Source organism: Protomyctophum bolini (assembly GCF_963924005.1).
Source record: "Protomyctophum bolini genome assembly, chromosome: 21".
In the NCBI taxonomy this organism is placed as follows: Eukaryota; Metazoa; Chordata; class Actinopteri; order Myctophiformes; family Myctophidae; genus Protomyctophum; species Protomyctophum bolini.
The window spans coordinates 23,779,185-23,800,079 of NC_137882.1; the positions used below are offsets into that span (position 1 = coordinate 23,779,185).

A 20,895-nucleotide genomic window follows, 5' to 3' on the forward strand; every position below is an offset into this window, starting at 1 on the left:
GACTGAGAACTTTAAGCCCTGTTCACTGTATGTGTAAACCAAAATAAAGAGTAAAGAAAATATATTTATAGTCCCCCTAACAAAAAGTATTCCACTGCCAGGCAAGATGAAAATCCTACCACACTGGAACTATTATTTCAATCCATTCATATGTAATCTTGAACCTTGAATACTTTTTACATTGTATGTACTATGTAATGTGGACGACTGTGACAGTGTGACAGAAGATATTTACCCCCTTATGACAAAGTTACATTTCTCACGCGCTCATTGGCTACATTTGCGGAGATGAACTGCTACGTCACGGGCCGTACCACTTTGGCTAGAACGGGGGTTCATGGAAAAGTGGTCACTTGGAAATGTTTATTTGACCGTAAATTGAAAACAACAATTTATAATATAAAGTGAAAACCACGTCGGATTGTTTTGTTTGTCAATCGTTCTCCCGCATGCATCCTGGCATCCCAGGACATTGGCGAGCCATGAGAAGTAGGCTCATGTGTCTCCCCCGCGGCCGCAAGTTGGTGGTACCGGCTCAAAAACATGGCTGGAGAGAAACAGTTATGAAGATCGACCGATTAGCACGATATTTGCAAAGAAATGAGCCTGTGTGCGACCTAAAGACGAGCTCTCCAAGCTACCGGGCGACCAGGTGAGAACCGCACACAGTCCGTCGTTATGCTGCATTCGTCCGTAATGAGAATACGAGACAAAACGGGTCTCTTTTGCAGTGTTGTCACTCTGTGTTAATCACTGTCTGTAGGCTTCCTCGGCCTGTATTTACTGTATGAGCACCGCCACTCAGCGCAAAAAGAACACCGCTGCGCCTATTATAGTCCATACAACCAACGTGAACTACGTGCACTTTGGTTGTATGGACCATAATAAGCGTAATAAACAGCAGATTAGTGCGTGTCAACGCGTGTATCGCGCTATGAATCAATCAATGCATGCAAGTAAACACCCCTGCAGCTATATGCATTCAATATTCATGCGTTGCTTGAAATACGTCATCACACTAGGATTCCCCGCCGTGAAGTGACTTTAATTCCGTACAAGACTACAAGCATAGTATTGTATTTAGTATGTACTATTGTTACATTTGATGGTTTAATTTTAAGTGCAAAATGTACAAGCAGTTCATGCATTGAGCACTTTTGTTTACTTTTTTCACTTTGTTCTAAAAATAGATTTTAATTTGTTTTGGACATGATCTGTGGTAGAATAGCTATACGTCGATAGAAGGAAAACGCCCAAAATCAGTTACCACTCGAACCCATCACCACAACGTGACAATTTTGAGCTTTCACTTCTTCTATTTTCAAAAATATAAATATTTTGAATATTTTTTAAAACGTTGTATGAACTCAAGTCTTGTGTATGAGGATGAGGGTTACTGGCACAGTGGCACTGCATATTGTCAGATGGGGATCTGTAGCTGATGAATTTGGGGATTCTTGAAATGAAATTATTACAGCCAGCCCAAATAAACAGAAACAAGCCCAAAAAACAGCAACCCGGAACTACCAATATTTACAAGCTACTTTACAGAAGTCACTTGTAATAAGCAGACATGGAAACACCGGTCATCTAACATTTGTCTTACCGGTATTTGATACATTGTATAGTCAGTAATTTGTACGGTCAGTTTATGTAAATGACCACAATGTAGATATCAGCAGTATTCTCATGGATGTGATATGATTTAGCTTTAGAATGCTTACTTATCTGAGGCTTTACTATGAGCCATATCTTTCTAACATTGTGCTTTAATAAGTTAACTCAACAGCTTTATTCTTACTGTAAAAGTAGTGCAATTTCTGAATGTTTAACTATGGCTGAGCCTTTTATTCTCGGATGCAATGCCTCCTTGATTGCTGTAAAGTACACACTACTACACTGTATGTGAGCTTTCACCAAATCAGATGGCACTATTAGTTCGATGATCATGGGCATGGCGAGACCAATTTCTCCAACCTCGTACTAAATATTTACTTGTGCTTTTGCTTTAACACTTCACTGACTTCAGTCAGCATCCCTGCTCATGATGTTACTGTTGTCACGGAGATGCTGTTATTTTTCGTGAAATTGAACAATTATTAGTGTGGTTGCCTATAGCCAAGCAGACTATTGTTATTGCACTCCAGCACTTAAATCATTTAGAAACCTTTAAAATCATGCAATAACTCTCTATTCTCCCCTCCGATTGGCCAGCGATTTGGAACTCTTCCCAACGCATTTGTGCACTTTGCCTTAATCTGATTGGACAGTGACATACCCAACCCAACTCTTCTAATTAATACATATTCCTATAGAGATAGGCATATTAGGCAACCACACTCGCAATTCTGCAGGATTGCATCTTTCTAGTTCAATTTATTGCCACCTCAGAAGAACTATGAACTACTGCAATTTTGATTGTTTTGTACTGCAGCCCTATTTGTTGTAATACTGATTTTCATTCACCAATTGAGAGCAGCGCTACTTTTGTGAATCTGCAGAAGAGGACAGTATGCACCAGTATATGAGTAATTTTTTCAATATTGACCAATAGTTGAAAGGTGTGTGAGATCAGTTCTGCACCTTGGCTTTTAAAGATTAGTGCTCTGAATTGCTCTGCAACAGTTTCCTTCAACCATGATGAGAAAATAATTGAACAGTGTTTCCCAAACATTGGGTCGTGAGTCGTGACCCTTTTTGGGTCGTAAACCTGTTTTTAAGGGTCACAAGTAAATGTTTAAAAAGAAAATCCTAGAATTCTTGCATTAGCAAAAAAAAAAATTTCTGACAAGATTTTTGGTGTTTTTAATTTTGTTGGAGATTAAAAAAAGGATGGTCAAATTATAATTTGTAAAGTGCCTTTTGATCAGTGCTCCTACTGGACTGATCAATCATAAATATGAAATGAACTTAGCCTGGGGAAGATTTTCCAGACTTTAATATTAATATTATACATGAGAGCCTTGTCTAACAGCGTTAACAGCCTGAAGAGCTGTCACCTCCATTTCTTTTTTTAAATGCTTCCCTTCTGCTTTCTAAAATTCTTTCGCTGTATGTTAATGTGTCCTTGTGCTCAACTCGCCAAACAAAAAATTCCTTTTATGCACAAATGCACTTGGCCAATATAATCATAACTTATTGTGTAAGGGCTTGGCAATGGATAAATGTGATTGTCTAAAAAGTTCAGATAGGTGCAGTCGGAAAGTGAGGAGGAAAATTCCCCTGTAGCCGGAGCCATCTCTGAGAATCTGAGAGAGTCTTTCTGTGGTTGTGGAGTGGAGTGTGCTTTGGTTTCCCCTTCCCAGACCCCAGGATTTAATTTATTGCTGTTGCTGATCTGGAGCAGCCCAGTTTTTGTCACTTTTGAGAAGTACTAAAGGGCAAAAAGAAAGGAATACATTAGTTTGACTAATAATTGGACAAAAGTTGTGACATGTGAAAGAGTTTGAGGAAAGGCTACTGTATAATGTACCATGTACTATAAGTATAATGTTCTATGATGGTTGGTTGGTGGTGCTGCAGAGTGTTGGCTTAACTCATTTTGGGCCGGAACCCCTTTTGGTGTTTTAAGCATTCTGTTGTACTTTAGCTATTGAAAAATAGCAGATCTACAAAAATGTGGTGCAAATCTTTGAATATATTCTTTCAGAGCGAAAGTTTTTAACTCAAATCGTTGCTCCTAGGGGGGGGTCCCTGGCATAGAAACTTGGGGTTTTTCAGAAAACTGTCAGGATTTAGAAGACATTTGGTAAAATCGGTCTCGGTCGAAATGGGTTAAACGGTTTGTGTGGAGGTCTATTAAGTTGCTGAGTTCTAGTGCTGTTGATGCAGCTGAAATGGCACTTAATCAATATTTCTCAGCCAGAGTTCAGCTCCCAGTGAGTATTTTGCTTGCAGTCTCAAAGCGCTGTTCCTCTGAACTTTTTGCCTGTTAGTTTAATTCCAACTGCCCATGGTGTACGCTCGCAGCATATCTGGAAGGCATATCATAAAGATTTTCCACTGTACTAAAAATGCTGATGTGAAGGACTCTGTTTTAGGAAACATGTTTGTTTTATGAAAGTTTAATTGAAAGCTGGTTATGAGTTTTAGGTTTCATTTGTCATGAAAATGTTAATTAAGACTAATTTGATCAAGGTAAGTAGATTTGTCAGTATAATTCATTTTTGCTCAATAGCAGACGGATGCTGGCTAGTGTTGCATTCTTTCTGACTTACCATACTTGCATATAGTCGATCAAAGTGGATCAAATGTAGTTATTTAGTCACAAGCTCTTGTTAACTATTTATGTAACAATCTTTCGAAATTAGTAGATCTACACGCTCTCATTAATCCGTTATAATTCGACGCCTTGGGAACATTAACATTGGCTATTTTTGAATAATTTTGTGTGACACACTGTTGTTTGATGAAGCATTAAAAGTAATGGGGAACAAATATGAAAATACATGCTTTCTGCAAAACAGCAGTGACCAATATATAACTTATAATTTGAAGGCAAGTTGTATTAGCACGTTAGAAATGTTTAACATAATACTACACAAACCTGATTATTGTTCACAAAAAAATTATGTCAATTGAATAAATACCCATTTTGACGAATGGTTTCACTCCTGTACACACAGTAAAATCCCTTTTATTTTTAATTTAACCCTGAACACTACTAGTAGTACTAGTATTACAGAGTTAAAATTTCATGAAGAATTTCAAGCTAGATTGTCTAGCTTCCATTGAAAATATCTTTGATACACCCGATACGTCTTTGCCACTAGTGTGAAAACCTCATCAGACCCAGAGAGTCAATATCTTGACTCCACTTTAGAAGATTAGATTTGTCTCTGATGGAGCACGTCGAGCTCTGTGGTGGTGCACACACTTGTGCAAAATGTGTCGGTTACTTTTGATCAATCTCATGGAAACATCACGTGCATTGATTATTAACCTTAGCGTTTGGTTTCACGAGTGTATTTAACATTGGAAGCTTAACCCATTTTGGGCGGGGACCCCTTTTGGTGTTAGCATTATGTTATGCTTTAGCTATTGAAAAATAGCAGATCTACAAGCTCGTAGCGCGCCACCGAGTTGCGCGCTACGAGCTTGTAGGTCTGCTTGTAGGTCTGCTATTTTCTAAAAATCGTGAAAATATGGCACATATGGCATATTTGAATATTTACTCTTTCAGAGCCAACGTTTTTAACTCAAATCTTTGCTTCTGACGGGTTCCTACTTCCTGGAACAACATATTTTCAGATGGGGGTCGGCGGCCAATTACATATAATTCTTCTTCTTGACATGAAATATTGAGCACCACTGATACAGAAACATCTTTCAGAAAACTGTCAGAATTTATGACATTTCGACGTCAGGCCTAAATGGGTTAATAAGAAGAACTTGGGGACGTAAACCATGCATTTAATGTAAACACATGCCATTTGTAAGACTCACGGGGAGTTTACATTGGCCAGAAAGCAGCTCCGATGTGGTTTCACATGTGGCTGTATCGAGGAGGGCGGAAGGGGGCAGAGGAAGCTTGGATGCTTGCTTAACATTTCCGCTCAATCATGGCCCAAGATCATATCGCCCTGTCAAGATCATATCCCCCGTCACACGCCACACATTCTTATGTAGAGACGCCGCACACGTTGCTCTACTCCAGTGACAGTCCCAATCCCATATTCTTTTGCATTTTGCTTTGGGAAATGATAGCCTAAACCAGGGGGTCCTAGTTAGACGTTTTCAGCTCGAGACCCAGAAGAGGAATTTTGGCTGGGACTGAGGAAAAACACACAATGTATGCAGAATGAATCACTATAGTTACTGTACTTGCGATCCATATTAAAAACTGGTCCTATGTTCGGGAAACACTAACCATAAGCTATTGATAATTACAAAGAAAGAAGACATGGGGTCAGGCAAGCTCTAGTTCACATTCTTACAGGAGTTTATAATGTTATCGTTAACTGTGTGGTTTTGCATGGACTGGTTACTTTGCATGGTGGAAACGATGCGACAGAGCATAATGATTATGATATGCACTATATGTAGGATACCAATTAAATTCTCTAAGTGAAATATTGCTCCAAGGTGTAGCCTACTTAGAGCTAATATAGGCCATGCAAGCATCATTATTATACAACAAGATCAGAATGCAATTCACCACTCCAGTTATCTGGGCTCACTTCAGTGATGCATGAGGTGGCATACGTAGTGCTCATGTTTTGTCTTTTTGTTCTTGTCTTGGGATGGAATAATGGCAATCTTATTAGGAATTGGTCCATATACTGACTTTATGTTGTTACTTTAATAGTGTATACATTATTGTTATTTATTTACTTTTACTCAGTTGATGAAAATTGTCAAGATTGACACTTTTGACTTGACATTGTAATTTCCAGAACAAAGTAAGCCTTATTATTCCAGACGACTTGCAGTAGAATGGGTAGATATTTAGTGCTGCAGAAAGAGAGTAGAAAAAGGAGAAGAACAAGGAAAGTGCATCTAAAAGTCTGAATAATGAATGCAGACCATATTGTGGATGGAAAGGAAAGGGGATGTGGTTGTGTAATAGTCTGCAGTGCTGAACATTTCCCTGCTAAATTGTTGGTCTGGCTAGACATCTTGTTTCCAAGAAAAAAAGTGATGCAAATTACATACAGCGTCTAATGACTAACTTTTAGGGAATCTGTACTGTAGTCCTGTGGAAGCTAAAGGTATTATTATAATAGACTGGTACAGACATTATTATTATTATAGTTCTTGGCGATATTTAATTTCTAGCAAATCGGTACAAATGTGTCACTGTGTAGTATTAGTAACATCCTTTGGTACCACAGTTCAAGTCTTAATCTGTTGATTAGTTTAGTTTAGTTTATTCGCACAATAAAAAACAGTACAAAGAAAGGTAACATCAATAATGTGCAGGTGAGAAAAATGTGGTTCTCACCAAAGATTATATACAAATAGTAATATACAAATAGTAAGGTGACAAACTGACAAAGTAGTTGGTTGATGAGAACGGATACAGTGAGCAGATACACAACAGACAGTTGTTGACTGAGTTGTGACTGAGTTCTTCTTGTCCTAGTACTAGTAGTCTTCTTTTCTTGTCCCATGTTTTTCTCTTTCTCCGGACGGCGCACTGGGTCCAGTGTGTCGAGGCATTTGGTCAAAAAACATAGTGATATTTGATTTTGTCCATATCACCCCACAGCCCTAGTAACAGGCTAGTAAACTGCATAACACAGCTGTAATTATACACATCTCTTCTCTTATTCCATTTTTTTATTCTCAAAAGTCCAGTCGGGGCTGCCTTGGTAACGGTGCCCAAATATAGCTCAACGGGAAGGAAGTAGAGTTCTGTTATGGAGAAGTGGTGTGGTGATCGGGATGGTAACCGTGTCCACAAAGCCTGGCGTGGATGCTGTTATGTGTGTGTGTGTGTGTGTGTGTGTGTGTGTGTGTGTGCGTGTGTGTGTGTGCGTGTGCGTGCTTGCGTGTACAGTATGTACGTATGTGATCAGTTTTTCTCGTTTTTCTCTCTCTCTCGATCACTCGTTTTAATTTCGTTATTTGTTTTGTTCACTATGAAAACCTGCAAAACCTGTCAGTGACTCCGTCACGCCACCATATATGGCTGTCAGGCCTCGTGACACGTCACGCCACCATATATGGTCGTCAGTCCATCATGCCTCGTGTATGTGTGTATATGTATATATATATATATATATATATATATATAGAGCAACTCTACATCAAACCCTTAGATCTCCGTATATGGAGCTGACCTGTTCTGACATTCCATATGCTGATCTGACCTCATCAAACCCTGTACACAGTCAAGACACGCTCCATATAGTACAACGCTGGTCTGGCTGTAGTCACTGTACTCTGAACTACGACCAGCTATTTCCATTACTTATACAACAAAGCATGTATAGGATTCAAGTGGTTAAGCCAATGACCTCGCGTTATCTCTAAATATCTGGAAAAATGGAGCTTGCCATCCATGTGCTTTGTGTGTTTCTGCCGCTGCCAGCCTGAGACGAGCTGATGTTGTGAATCTGAACCCGGCCACGCCCACGCCTTGTCATTCCTCTGCGGCGACACCCACCCCACCACAGCAGTGGGCGCGGCACGTGCATGCATGCAATGAGAGAGAGAGACGGCAGAGAGACACTCACTTTCACCCTCTGTCATTTGGCCCTTTAAACCATTCTGGGCGGGAACCCCTTTTGGTGTTAGCATTATTTTATAGCTATTGAAAAATAGCAGATCTACAAGCTAATAGCGCGCCACCGAGTGGCGCGCTACGAGCTTGTAGTTCTGCTATTTTTGAAAAATCGAAGAATGACTGACATAGAAACATAGCTTTTTCAGAAAACTGTCGGGATGTAGAAGACATTTTTAGAATCTGATCTCAGGTCAAAAGGGGTTAAATGTGAACACACACACACACACACACACACACACACCTCCCTCCTACCCAACCCCACCTCACGGTCTCCCATCAGTCAGTGTTACTTCTCCCTGACGAGCACGTTTTGCGTGCAAGTGTCTCCCTGGGCTGAATCTTTCCGCATCCCACAGGCTATGATTTAGGCGTCAGGGTTGCTCTCACAAACTCTCACAACCCTTGGATTAGGTTACCCTGCCATTACTCAACTCCAGGGTGCTCTGTGTCAGGCATAGTGGAGCCTGACTGGCCTGCCTTGCCTGCCTGCCTTGCAGTGCCTCCCCTGGCCTGTGTGGACCGGTGCAGTTCAACCACAGACAGACGCCCCTGGTCTTTGAGCAAAAAATAGCTATTGCTATTTCTTTTCAATCATGAAAATGTGGCCTAAATCTTTGAATATATATTCTTTCAGAGCGAACGTTTTAAACTCATAACTTTGCTTCTGGTGGGTCCTCCTGACTCCCTGGAACAACATATATTCAGATGGGGGGTCGGCGGCCAATTACATATATCTTTGGTGGGTCCCTGACATGAAAATGTTTGATCACAACCGACAAGTTTTTCAGAAAACTGTCATGATTTAGAAGACATTTGTAAAATCTGGTCTCGGTCGAAATGGGTTAACTGGAGAGAGAGAGAGAGAGAGAGAGAGATAACTACAAATGGACCCGTAACTCCACTGGGAGTCAAATGAACTAAGCTGGAGGCAGACCTGTCCTAGTATAGGCCTATCCATCTCCAGTGGAAGCGGGAAACCAAACACATATTATTTAATCTCTACAGCTTGTCGTTTATATATTTGTTTTGTGTGTGTTTGTGTACACCATGCCCGCGTTGATACAGGCAAGTCACCCAGTAAATATGGCTCGGCATTGGGTTTGTTGGCACATTGGCCGTGGACCGCACCACCACGGGCCTGGGACCGGGCTGGGCGGCCCCCTCGCTCGCATGCGTCACAAATCAGCCGGTGATTTGTGGCCCTCATCGTTTTATGGTTATGTAATGTGGGCTCCCCTGACGAGTAAAAGGTCTTGTTAAACCTCAGCGCCACCCTACTCCCATAAAAGTGAGTGATGCAGGCAGCAGAAAGAGGGCCCAGGCAGCCACCCTGTTAACCCTTTTTGGGCTGAGGTCGATTTAAAAAAGAAAAGGCTTCAAAATCCTAAAAATGTTCTGATAAACTCATCTTTCTATGTCAGAGCCAAGGTGCTCAACCTTTTTCATGTCAAGGACCCCCAGAATTATCTCTATTGGGCCACAGACCCCCACCTCAAAATATGTAGTTCCAGGGACCCCCCCCAGAAGCCAATATTTTAGTTGAAAATGTTCCCTCTGAAATATAGATTTCCACCACATTTTCACTACTTTAAAAAAATAGCAGACCTACAAGCTCGTAGCTTGTCGATCTGCTATTTTTCAATAGCTAAAGTATAACATAATGCTTAGTTAAAACACCAACAGGGGTTCCCGCCCAGAATGGGTTAAGGATGGCTTCCCCTGCTGTACTGTACTGTACTGTACACTTGTACAGTGTCCCGGGACAGTGTATAGTGTGTAGTGGTCTAGTGGGCCGGGCCAAAGCTTGACGCAGCAGGAATTTCACCGGCGGCAGCGGCTTTATCGCTTGATTAATGGAGGCTGAGTGAAAGTCTTAAATCTGCTGAAGAATGGGTGGGATCTCCTGTAGAGGTCTAATATACAGTATGGATGCTAACGAGATGGAGAGCGATGGAGTGCTGTGTGCGTGTGTGTGTGCGCGCGTGTGTGTGTGTGTGTGTGTGTGTGTGTGTGTGTGTGTCCTTTCTCATATAGTGTGTAAAGTTTTATGGCGGTTGCATCTCTCTGGCTCGCTCCACTCCTCTAAAGCCTTTTCATCTGCTCCCGTTAAGTAACAACCCCTTTTCTGCTTATCACCACGCTTTCAACTCTCTTGTTATTTATCTATCCTTGACATGATATGGTCATCCTATACGTTGTGTTATTATGCAGTACGGTATCGTACGGCATACAGTCGTTTAGTAAACATAAACAGGCCCCGGTCTGATCTTTCTGTAATTGAAAGGGAAGCAGCAGCGGCGTGGTTCCAGTAGCTCGTACGGTACGCCACTCATCCTCTCCAGTTGTTTTACAGTAATGAGACATCTGGGGCCGGGTGGAAGCCGTGGAGTCGTCTGTCGACGAGGAAGAAGCGTTTCACGAGCCTGAGGGTCTTTAGGCCTGTCACAGACTCCCAGACAGACACAACAGACCGAGGGTCTTTAGGCCTGTCACAGACAGACACAACAGACCCAAACAACTGGGCTGACGGCTTGTTTATTCACCCTTTGGCACTGTTCCATTTGCCGCTCTAATGTTTCATTAGATTTATTTCATGGCGAACGCTGATTACGTTTGGGAGAATTTAGGACAATATTATTAAGGCTAAGATAGAGCTTTTTTTTTCTCCCTGAAAAGAAAGCCTGCTCCAAATCTTTTCCGTGTCCCATATCTTTATGCCCCCAAGAGCATCATATCCGTCTGATTAACCCATTCTGACCGGGCACCCATTTTGGGGTTAGCATCATGTTATGCTTTACCTATTGAAAAATAGCAGATCTACAAGCTCATATCGCGCCACCGAGTGGCGCGATACGAGCTTGTAGGTCTGCTATTTTTGAAAATTCGAAGAGCGACTGACATTTTTAGAATCTGATCTCAGGTCAGAATGGGTCAATCAGATCCAGTGTGTGTCCAGTGGAAACCTCGTATGAATCTGATCTCAGGTCAGAATGGGTTAAACGCTACGTCACTGTGGCTCAGAGAAGCAGAGTCTGTCCACTATACAATGTTTGAAACAGAACCGATGCTAATTTTGATGTTGGATTGACGAATATTTACTAACATGCCTGGTCTGCATATTTTTTGCCTGGAATGAGGAGTGCTTTTTTCCTGTGTAGATTATGCCAATACATCTGCTGACATTTCTTTTTCTTTTCTTCTAATTTAAATGAATCACTGTTCCTTGGACAGTGCAAGAAAACATACTTACTCAATATATGCTACGTTTTGTTTAATAAGATTTACATGCCAAGGAACGTATCGATCTCTTGGCCAATATACTTCATGCTTTATTGGGTCTATGTCACTTTTTTGACTGGAGTAGTGCAGAGTATAGTCACCGACAGGGCTGGACTACGTCAAAAATACGGCCCACCGGCCTGGGCCGTGGCTCAGCGGTCCAGGCACCTTTGGCTGGTAATCCAGTCTGGCAGTGTGGCCGCGGGTTCGACTCCCGATCCCGACGGCCTTCACTGCATGTCTTCCGAAAATTAGCGTAATGATCCTGAGAGGTTCACCGGCCCATTCATTGATCAGCCCATTGGTGTGTCAAGTGGCCAGTTTAGGTCTGGTCACAGAGCCATTTGTAAAAGTGGTCCCTGGCAGTGACACGCACAGGGGTTCTTTTTATACCACAACCCCCATATATTGACACTTTTTTGCCAGGGATTTTTTCAGAATAAAGGCGCTAGAGTGCATCCATTTCCCCCCCAAAACTGGGAGGTGAAATCTTCCATTACTATACGTTGCGTTATTCAGAGTAAACGAGGAAGATTGTCGGCCGTAAATCAGGAAGTGAATGTACTGTGTGTGCAGAAAAACTGCTCCGGGACGGACGAGCAAGGCGTTGCCTGGCAACGGTAAATGACACATTATGACGTACATTTTCCCTTCGTTGTCAATGGCGTGTACAAAACAAACATTGAACTAAAGACAAACATTAAACCTGTTTATAGGAGGGGCTGGCGCCCCTCAAAAATGCACGATTCCATACAGTTAACTGCAACCTTTGGTCGCAACAACTGCGACCTTCGGTCACAACATCTATACCTAAAAACATCGGCTAGTGTAGTTGATAAATGTCCTTTTTTTTGCCGATGTCGGTGCCAGTCGACAAGTACACTAGCCTGGAACTCACCTATGCTTAGTTTCTATGGCATATAGAGCTGTCTTGAAGTGGACTCGGACCCAGACTTTTTTTTCCTCCCTGGAAATAAAAACGTCTGGGTTTCCGAGGCTAGTCGACAAGATAGTACATTGCTGATGTACGGCCGATATATATATCGATGCATTCCTGAAAGAAAAAGACTAGTACAAAACCATTTTAAATGGTGTGGAAACTGTGGACAAGAGGGTCTCATCTGTCAGGGCAGGGCCAGCCAGGGTGACTGTGCTATTGCTCATGTTTTGTGTACAGTGCTGTGAAAACAAAAAGGTGACTACTACACAATACCCTCGAGGGCCTTTGTTTTTTCCATCCTAGTGCAGACTTATGGTTACCGTTTTCTGTGTACATGATTGATGAAAGACTGAGCTCTGGGATGTGCCACGGTGTCTGGAGAGAGTTGACCTGGCTCTATTCATTCCCAGATCATTATTTTTCCACTTCACTCAAAGTAAGGAGTCAAGACTCCAGTGCAGCGACAGAGAACGACCTCCCTCCTGGCTTTGGCAGATTCCCACGAGCAAAACATGGCAGGTGGGAGATGCCTTAATCGCTTGAATACCTTGTGCTCAGGTATTCAAAATGCGATGCGGTGGAAGTGGTAGGGGGGTAGAGTTCCCAGTTTGATCCCGGGCTCCCCCAGAGTTGGTGTCGAAGTGTCCTTGAGCAAGACGCTGAACCCCTAATTGCTCCCGATGAGGGGGTTGGTGCCTGGCATGGTTTCCTCTGCCATCGGTGTATGAATGTAATGCATAATCTCTGTAAAGTGCCTTGGATTAAAAGGCGCTATATAAAATGCGATAGATGTCCTGGATTGAGATTATAGGATAGATTTCTGGTTTGAGATTATTGAGAAACAAAGCATTGCTAAATCTAAACTATACTATATCAATGCAAAGTATATTTTGAGAAGATAAGAAGTGTGAAAACCCTTTTCCAATACCTTTTTGATCAATGATTTTGTAGTTGTGAGGGGATCCTCCACTTAACCCATTTAGGCCTGAAGTCTACATAAAAAAAATGACTTTTAAATCCTGACAGTTTTCTGAAATACCTGTTTCTGTATCAGTGGTGCTCAATATTTTATGTCAAGGACCCCAAAAAATATATTTAATTGGAAAATATGTTGTTTCCAGGGATACCCCCAGAAGCAAAGATTTGAGTCAAAAGCGTTGTGGCGCACGCTATGAGCTTGTAGATCTGCTATTTTTCAATAGCTAAATTATAACATAATGTTAAACACTAAAAGGGGTTCCCGCCCCAAAATGGGTTAAATGATCTATATTTCGATGATCCTACTAGTTCCTGCTACTCGGTCACATCATGTGGTACTTAGCCTCCTGCGTTGCTGTCTCTTCCTGTCTTCTTGCTCATGTCTTCCTTCAGCCCAGAGGAAGGGTGACCTGGCAGCGCCTTAAGGCCAGTCTAGCAGCAAAACATCCCAGTTAAGACTTTGACACGCTAAGCCCCCAGAAACAGCCCACCAGAGACGTCTGAGTAACTGCTTTTCACCTCAGATGTTTTTGAGGAGGGAGGATTTTGTCTTTTATCGTTATGAATTGGTTTTCCCTTGTCTCAGAGCTTGGCGTTAAACAAACACTCACTACAAGGTCAGTTGGTAGAGTGTGTGTGTGTGTGTGTGTGCGCGTGCGTGCGTGCGTGTGTGGTATGTACTGTACGTTTTTCTCTGTATAGGATGAAATAAGTACACGCACGTACATCCACAACACAGCACCATTAACCCATTTAGGCCTGACGTTGGAAAAAAAATATTTTTAAAATGTTTTCTTTTCCTGAAAAACCTCATGTTTCTATATCAGTGGTTCTCAATATTTCATGTCTAGGTCCCCAAAAATGATATGTAATATGCCACCGACCCCATTCCAAAAATATGTTGTTCCAGGGACGCCCCAGAAGCAAAGATTCGAGTTAAAAACTGAAACTGAAAGATTTGAGGCACATTTTCACGATTTTTCTAAAATAGCAGATCTACCACCTCATAGCACGCCACTCAATCTGCTATTTTTCAATAGCTAAATTATAACATAATGTTTAAAACACCAACAGGGGTTCCCGCCCAAAATGGGTTAATTAATCTTTGCTCCGAGGAAAGTATACCCTCACACTTTGGGGGAAGGTATGAATCCGACTCTGACCACTAACCTTGGCATAGATACTTGACGAGGCTTTAGGTTTAACCCATTCTGGGTGGGAACCCGTTTTGGTGTTAGCATTACGTTATGCTTTAGCTATTTAAAAATAGCAGATCTACAAGCTCATAGGTGGCGCTACGAACTGTCAGGATTTAAGATTTTTTTTTAATCTGATCTCACGTCAAAATGCGTTAAAGAACCACCATTCTTCTGTGAATGAACGAATGAATTTTCTTGTCTCTAAGACCCATCCCTTACGGGATTATAAGACACCAACAACATAAATAAACAATATCACGTTCACTTCCCACACAGAAGTTACACCAAGTATTTGATCAAAACAAAAACTGAAATAAGCATTATCATAAAAATAAAATAAAATAAATTCCATGCGTTAGAATCTGATCTCGGGTCAGAATGTGTTAAAGCTGTCCTGGCTGCTGTAATCCATTATTTGGTGGGTTTTCGGAGCTAGCGATAGCGAGGTTCAGCATGTACCTGTCAGTACTAAATGATTGCTCATTTCCTGCCGGGGGAGTGAGTTGAGAGTGTTGTAATGGCAAACAGCTGCGCTTAGTTTCGGCCGGTCCGACCCTACCTTCTTTTTTTTTCTCTGTTTTTGCTGTTCTCTCAAGCGAAATACCCCCCCGCACGCGCACACACACACACACACACACACACACACACACACACACACACACACACACACCTCATGTCGTTCCAAGTCCAGCTAACATTCCTCTACGCAGTATTACTATACAGTGTTAAAGCTTATTTTGGCCATGTCATGTGCTACCTGCTGCTTTATGAGCTGAATCCATCTAAATACATGCATCCACTCGGGCGCACACGTCCGGCACCTTGTTAAGTTGTTGCACAAATGTACATATCTAGGGCCAACACTTGTCTTATACCTCAACGTCAGTAACTGTGCAATCGTACTCTAGACTCTAGAGAGTCTGTTGTTCCCCCGAATGTATGTTTTGTAATGTTGCAATTATTATGTCCATGTGTGTTTATGTTATTGTTAATCCTACGTTGAACTGTTCTCGTTTACCTTATAAGCAGCGGGTCACATTCCTTGCATGCATGCATTGCACATCACATGTAATATTGGCAGTACTGTATATACGAGTTCAGATTGATGACATCACTCGCCTTTATGTCTCTTAACCCATTTTGGACTGAGGTCGACAAAAAAAATAGGCTTCTAAATCCTAACATTTTTCTGAAAAAAAACCCATGTTTCTATGTCAGTGGTGCTCAACCTTTTTCATGTCAAGGACCCCCAGAATTATCTCTATTGGGCCACAGACCCCCCATCTGAAAATATGTAGTTCCAGGGACCCCCCCAGAAGCAAATATTTGAGTTAAAAATGATCGCTTTGAAATATATATTCAATGATTTGCGACACATTTTAACGATTTTTCAAAAATAGCAGACCTACGAGATCTTGTAGATCTGCTATTTTTCAATAGCTAAAGTATAACATAATGCTTAGTTAAAACACCAAAAGGGGTTCCCGTCCAGAATGGGCTAACTGATGATGCCTGTGACACAGTGGTCTCGGTATAGTCCCCCATTAGCAGGAAGACATCTCATCTATCTTTTATGATTCACGCTGTATTAAAGGTTTTTGTCAGTGAATTAAACGGGAGACCGCAAGCGTTCTCTCGGATGTTTGTTCACTGACGGATGAACTTAGCGTCCGCTCAGAGCGCTGAGCCTGCCGCTCCCATGCGTGTCGTCGAGCGGGCGCATGACAATCTGTTTTATTCTTCAGTTACTTTCTTCTTTGATTAGCTAAATGCTCCATCGATCCGCCCAGTTGAAGCGGCCGCGAGCCGGGCCAGCCATATCCCATTTTGGGCAGGAACCCCTTTAGGGTGTTAGCATTATGTTATGCTTTAGCTATTGAAAAACAGCAGATCTACAAGCTCATAGCGCGCCACCGAGTGGCGCGCTACGAGCTTGTAGGTCTGCTATTTTTTTTTTAAATCGAAGAATGACTGACATATAGAAACATAGCTTTTTCAGAAAACTGTCAGGATGTAGAAGACATTTTTTTTTAGAATCTGATCTCAGGTCAGAACGGGATATTTATCACATGTTCGGAGAGAGAGAGGCACGCAGGATGTTGCCTCCTCCTACGGGCCTGTCCCACTTTCATCGGAAAACGATAAACATAAATCTGTGGAATGTGTCCCCGTAATGTAAGTCTGTGTGTGCGTGCTTGCGTGCATCTGGGTGTGTGTGTGTGTGTGTGTGTGTGTATATGTGTCTGTGTGGGGGGGTGGAGGAGGGGCAGTATAAGGCTGATCAGGTCTGCTTTCCCTAGGTAGTGGAATTAGAGAGCTATGGCTCTGTACAGTTTGCTGACATTTGAGGAAAAAAAAGCCCACCTTCAGCAAAGGCAGACTTGCAAATCAGTGTCACAACAAGTGCAGCCTGTGCAGGCTTGGTGTTTTTCCTTTAAAGAGGGAGGGGAGTGTGTGAAAGCTTCTCAGGGCCTCCTCAGCAACGCGGAGAGGGACTCGGGTGTAGGACGAGCCGGCCTCCCTGCCGAATAACTAGCTAATTAACAAAGTAATTAAGATGGGAATCTCCACTCGGAGACGGATTTCTAAATTGTTCTATATATTCCAATCAGACTTCAAAAGCGAAATCCCTTCCTTTCATGAAAGGAGGAGGGTGAATTAAATCGTTCAAAGCCTTTCCTCCCCATTATCCTAGGCCGTGTGTCACACAAGGGACATCTGTTGAAAAGAGCATGACAATGTTACAGCCCAGTCGAAGGCCCTTCGCCGCTCTCCATCACAAGAGACGCTTCATAATGCATTCGTTATACATATTTCAGCTCCGGGGCTAAGTTTATTTCAATAATAAATAATGTCACCCCAAGGACATGCAGCGATTCGATTCAAACCGTAAGCCCGACCATATTGTTATCTCATCCCTCATGTGGCGAATGATAGATTAACAAATATTTTATAAACAGTCCATTGAGCGTGTCGGTAGTTTTATCACCGCTACGCCACTGCCAAAATAACCTCTCTCCTCCTCCATGATGGATGTGTTTTTCTGTTTCTACTCCTGTGCTGTGCTGGCTCAATATTACAGGCATAACATATAACACTGGTTCTCATCAGGGGACTTTCATATTGTTGGGTATCTAGAGAATTGTGCACCTGTGTCCAATACCCGCTGTCTTGATTCCGGCTGGTGGTTGCCAGGTTGGTGGTTTTGCGCTGTTGTGTCTGTGATGTTGACGTTGTCAGTGGTCCGTCCCTTAGAACTACCTCTTGTAGTCGGTTATTTGGTCTTACTTGGCTGGGTTGTAGGTACATTGCTCTCTCCTGGGTCATGTAAACATCTTGGTCAGTGGTTGGGGAGTCCTCAGAATAGACACTCCATCTGCCAGTTCATTTGTCTTTGTGTTGCCGTCTCTGTTGAAATCATCAAGCTCAAAAGAGCATTCGTCATGGTTTTTGTGTGTGTGTGTGTGTGTGTGTGTGTGTGTGTGTGTGTGTGTGTGTGTGTGTGTGTGTGTGTGTGTGTGTGTGTGTGTGTGTGTGTGTGTGTGTGTGTGTGTGTGTGTGTGTGTGTGTGTGTGTGTGTGTGTGTGTGTGTGTGTGTGTGTGTGTGTGTGTGTGTGTGTGTGTGTGTGTGTGAAACACGTGCCCAGCTTGGTCACGTCACAGCGGTAGGAGGAACAGGGTCCTCGCAGTATATTGGGGACTCATGGTGATAAGTGTTCGCTCCAAAGCAAACCTCTGTTTCCTGAGCTTGTCTTGTGCAATTTGTGTCGAGCTCAGCGCAGCCCGGCCCAGCGCCAGGACATTTTCTCTCCACGTTGTTTCCGAGGCCGTACTGTTACTGTACTTGCAGAAAAGCATGCTGGGTGAAGACGGAGATGGGACGTCATATACCGTGGTTCATGATGAATTACAGGCCACCTTTTCATTTCCCTATTCTTTAATCGTATTCCTCCTCAATCCCCTGTACACTCAGACACGCTCCATATATGGCCAGTACAGAATTCATTCCGTATATGTTGATCTGACCATTCCAAAGCGCCAGCGCTCGCCCAGCAGTCTGCCTTCCTTATATAGGATAACTTTCCATTTGAGTCACATGGCTTTAATGTCATGTTGCAGGCATTTGCTGCGAACTCTAATGTAGGTGAAGGTCTGTTCAGTATAGCCTACTGTCTAATACACTTGTACTGTACGTGTACACCAGGGGTAAGTAGCCTTGCCGAGCCATGAGGCCCAAAGGGCAGGAGCCTATCTCCTGTTTCTGTAGCGTGAGGCAGCTTGATGTACAAGTACACCCCCTGGACATGACGCTAGTATGTCACAGGGACTTACCCCCAATCCAACCCTTGATGCTGAGTGTCAAGCAGGGAGGCATTGGGTCCCATTTTTAGAGTCTTTGGTATGACCCGGCCGGGGATCGAACCCCGACCTCCCAGTCTCAGGGCGGACACTCTAACCACAAGGCCACTGAGCTGGTACAGTGTTCATATATTATCCACCAAGTGAATGTTTTCCTTTCTGCTCTAGTGTAGTTTACCTATAAACTTTTGCACCGCTGTAGAAATAAGTCACATCACCCCAAATCGCTTCCTCTCCTCTTTCCTCTCGGGCAGGAAGGGGTTACTCTCCATGTTTCCTGTCCTATTCCCAGGGCTCTGGCTACGTTCTGATTGCCTTCTTGATGTTTAACATTCCCAGGCTCCTATAACCTTCTGGCTCGCTCTGCAACGTCCGAGAGCCGTCCCAGGTGAACTGGTGGGCGAGCCTCCTGTTTTTTAAGGATAAAAATCTCAGTTTTTCCCTTCTTTTCTCTCATTCTTCTCATATGAGCTGGGAGACTGAGGTGTGTGTATGTGTGTGTGGGAGACTGAGGTGTGTGTGTGTACGTGTGTGTGTGTGTGTGTGTGAGTGAGACTGTGTGTGACTGTGTGTGTGTTGTTTGTAGCGGGGGCATTCACTTTTTCCCATTGCATTCCTTAGTGCAAGGGGTCTATGGGAAAGTATGCATTTTTTCTCAACCCATGTTTTGTTTGCAATTGCCTTTCTTGTGAAACTGGGGGGAGAGTAGTGGGGACTGGGGGTTGATTCAAGCCTTGATTTTAAGTGTTTTTAAGTAAACAATGGGCTGAATTATTAGTGAGTGACCTAAGGAAATAGATGTGAGGTGAACTTGAATCAGTCGATCTCAGAAAGAGTTACAAAGTACTACTTCCTGCCCATTTTGAGCAGAAACCCCTTTTGGTGTTAGCATTATGTTATTCTTTAGCTATTGAAAAATAGCAGATCTACAAGCTCGTAGCACGCCACTCGGTGGTGCGCTACAAGCTTGTAGGTCTGCTATTTTTTTTAAATCGAAGAACGACATAGAAACAGCTTTTTCGGAAAACTGTCAGGATGTAGAAGATTTTTTTTTAAATCTGATCTCAGGCCAAAAGGGGTAAGTGCAAGTAAACAATAGGCTGAATTATTACAGTGGCCTAATGAACTAGATGTGAGGTGAACTTGAATCAGTCGATCTCAGAAGGGTTAGAAAGTATAGTACTTGAAACAAAGAATTGTTGTGAAATAATGTACTGAATCGTTCTCGTCTTTATTTACCTTAGTCTGTGTTTCCTGTCCATCTCATTCCCACGTTTCAGCGAACACGTCTCCGTTGCCCCACGCTTCTTTCCCACGCAGAGAACCCCACCCCGCTCTGCTCTCACGAGGCACCTGATGGACGGCCTTGTTATGTTGTTATCTTGTCTAAGCCAATGGAGTTTTCACATCAGTCATAAAACAAACTTGATCCAGATTGAGCGCACTGGCCTGCAATGCATCGCGGAGGCTGCGGTGTGGAAGTGACCCAGGAGCAGAGCCGGGCCAAGCCGGGCTATATTTAGTCCAGTGATGCTCGGTCTAATTGCCCTCCCAGGCCTAATCATTTCCAGGCTCTGAGGCTCAGAGACGACTGGAAGAAGGGGAAGGCCGAGCCCGCACTAACCTCATGTTAAAGATATGTCGACATGCACGCAGACAAGACAAGGCGAATTAGCACAGTATGCTCTCTGGCCTGTTAACCGGCTTGGGTTTAGTATTACAGTCAGTAAACGGTAAATGGTGCATTTATATAGCGCCAAGGCGCTTGTCATAGATTGTGGTGCATTACATTCACACACACATTCATACACCGATGGCGGCGGGAACCATGCAAGGCACCCTAACCAGCACATCAGGAGCAATTAGGGGTTCAGTGTCTTGCTCAAGAACACCTCAACGCTAACTCTGTG

General features: G+C 42.9%; 1 protein-coding gene across 2 annotated transcripts in view; it reads left to right on the forward strand.

Annotated features, from left to right (window-relative positions):
* Positions 1–547: 547 nt before the first annotated feature.
* Positions 548–20,895, forward strand: part of znf438 (zinc finger protein 438) — a 64,218-nt gene continuing 43,870 nt past the window's right edge. For both annotated transcript variants that reach the window (XM_080793909.1, XM_080793908.1), the window contains exon 1: positions 548–652. The gene's annotated coding sequence lies outside the window, so the exon portion shown is untranslated. The remainder of the gene's footprint in view (positions 653–20,895) is intronic.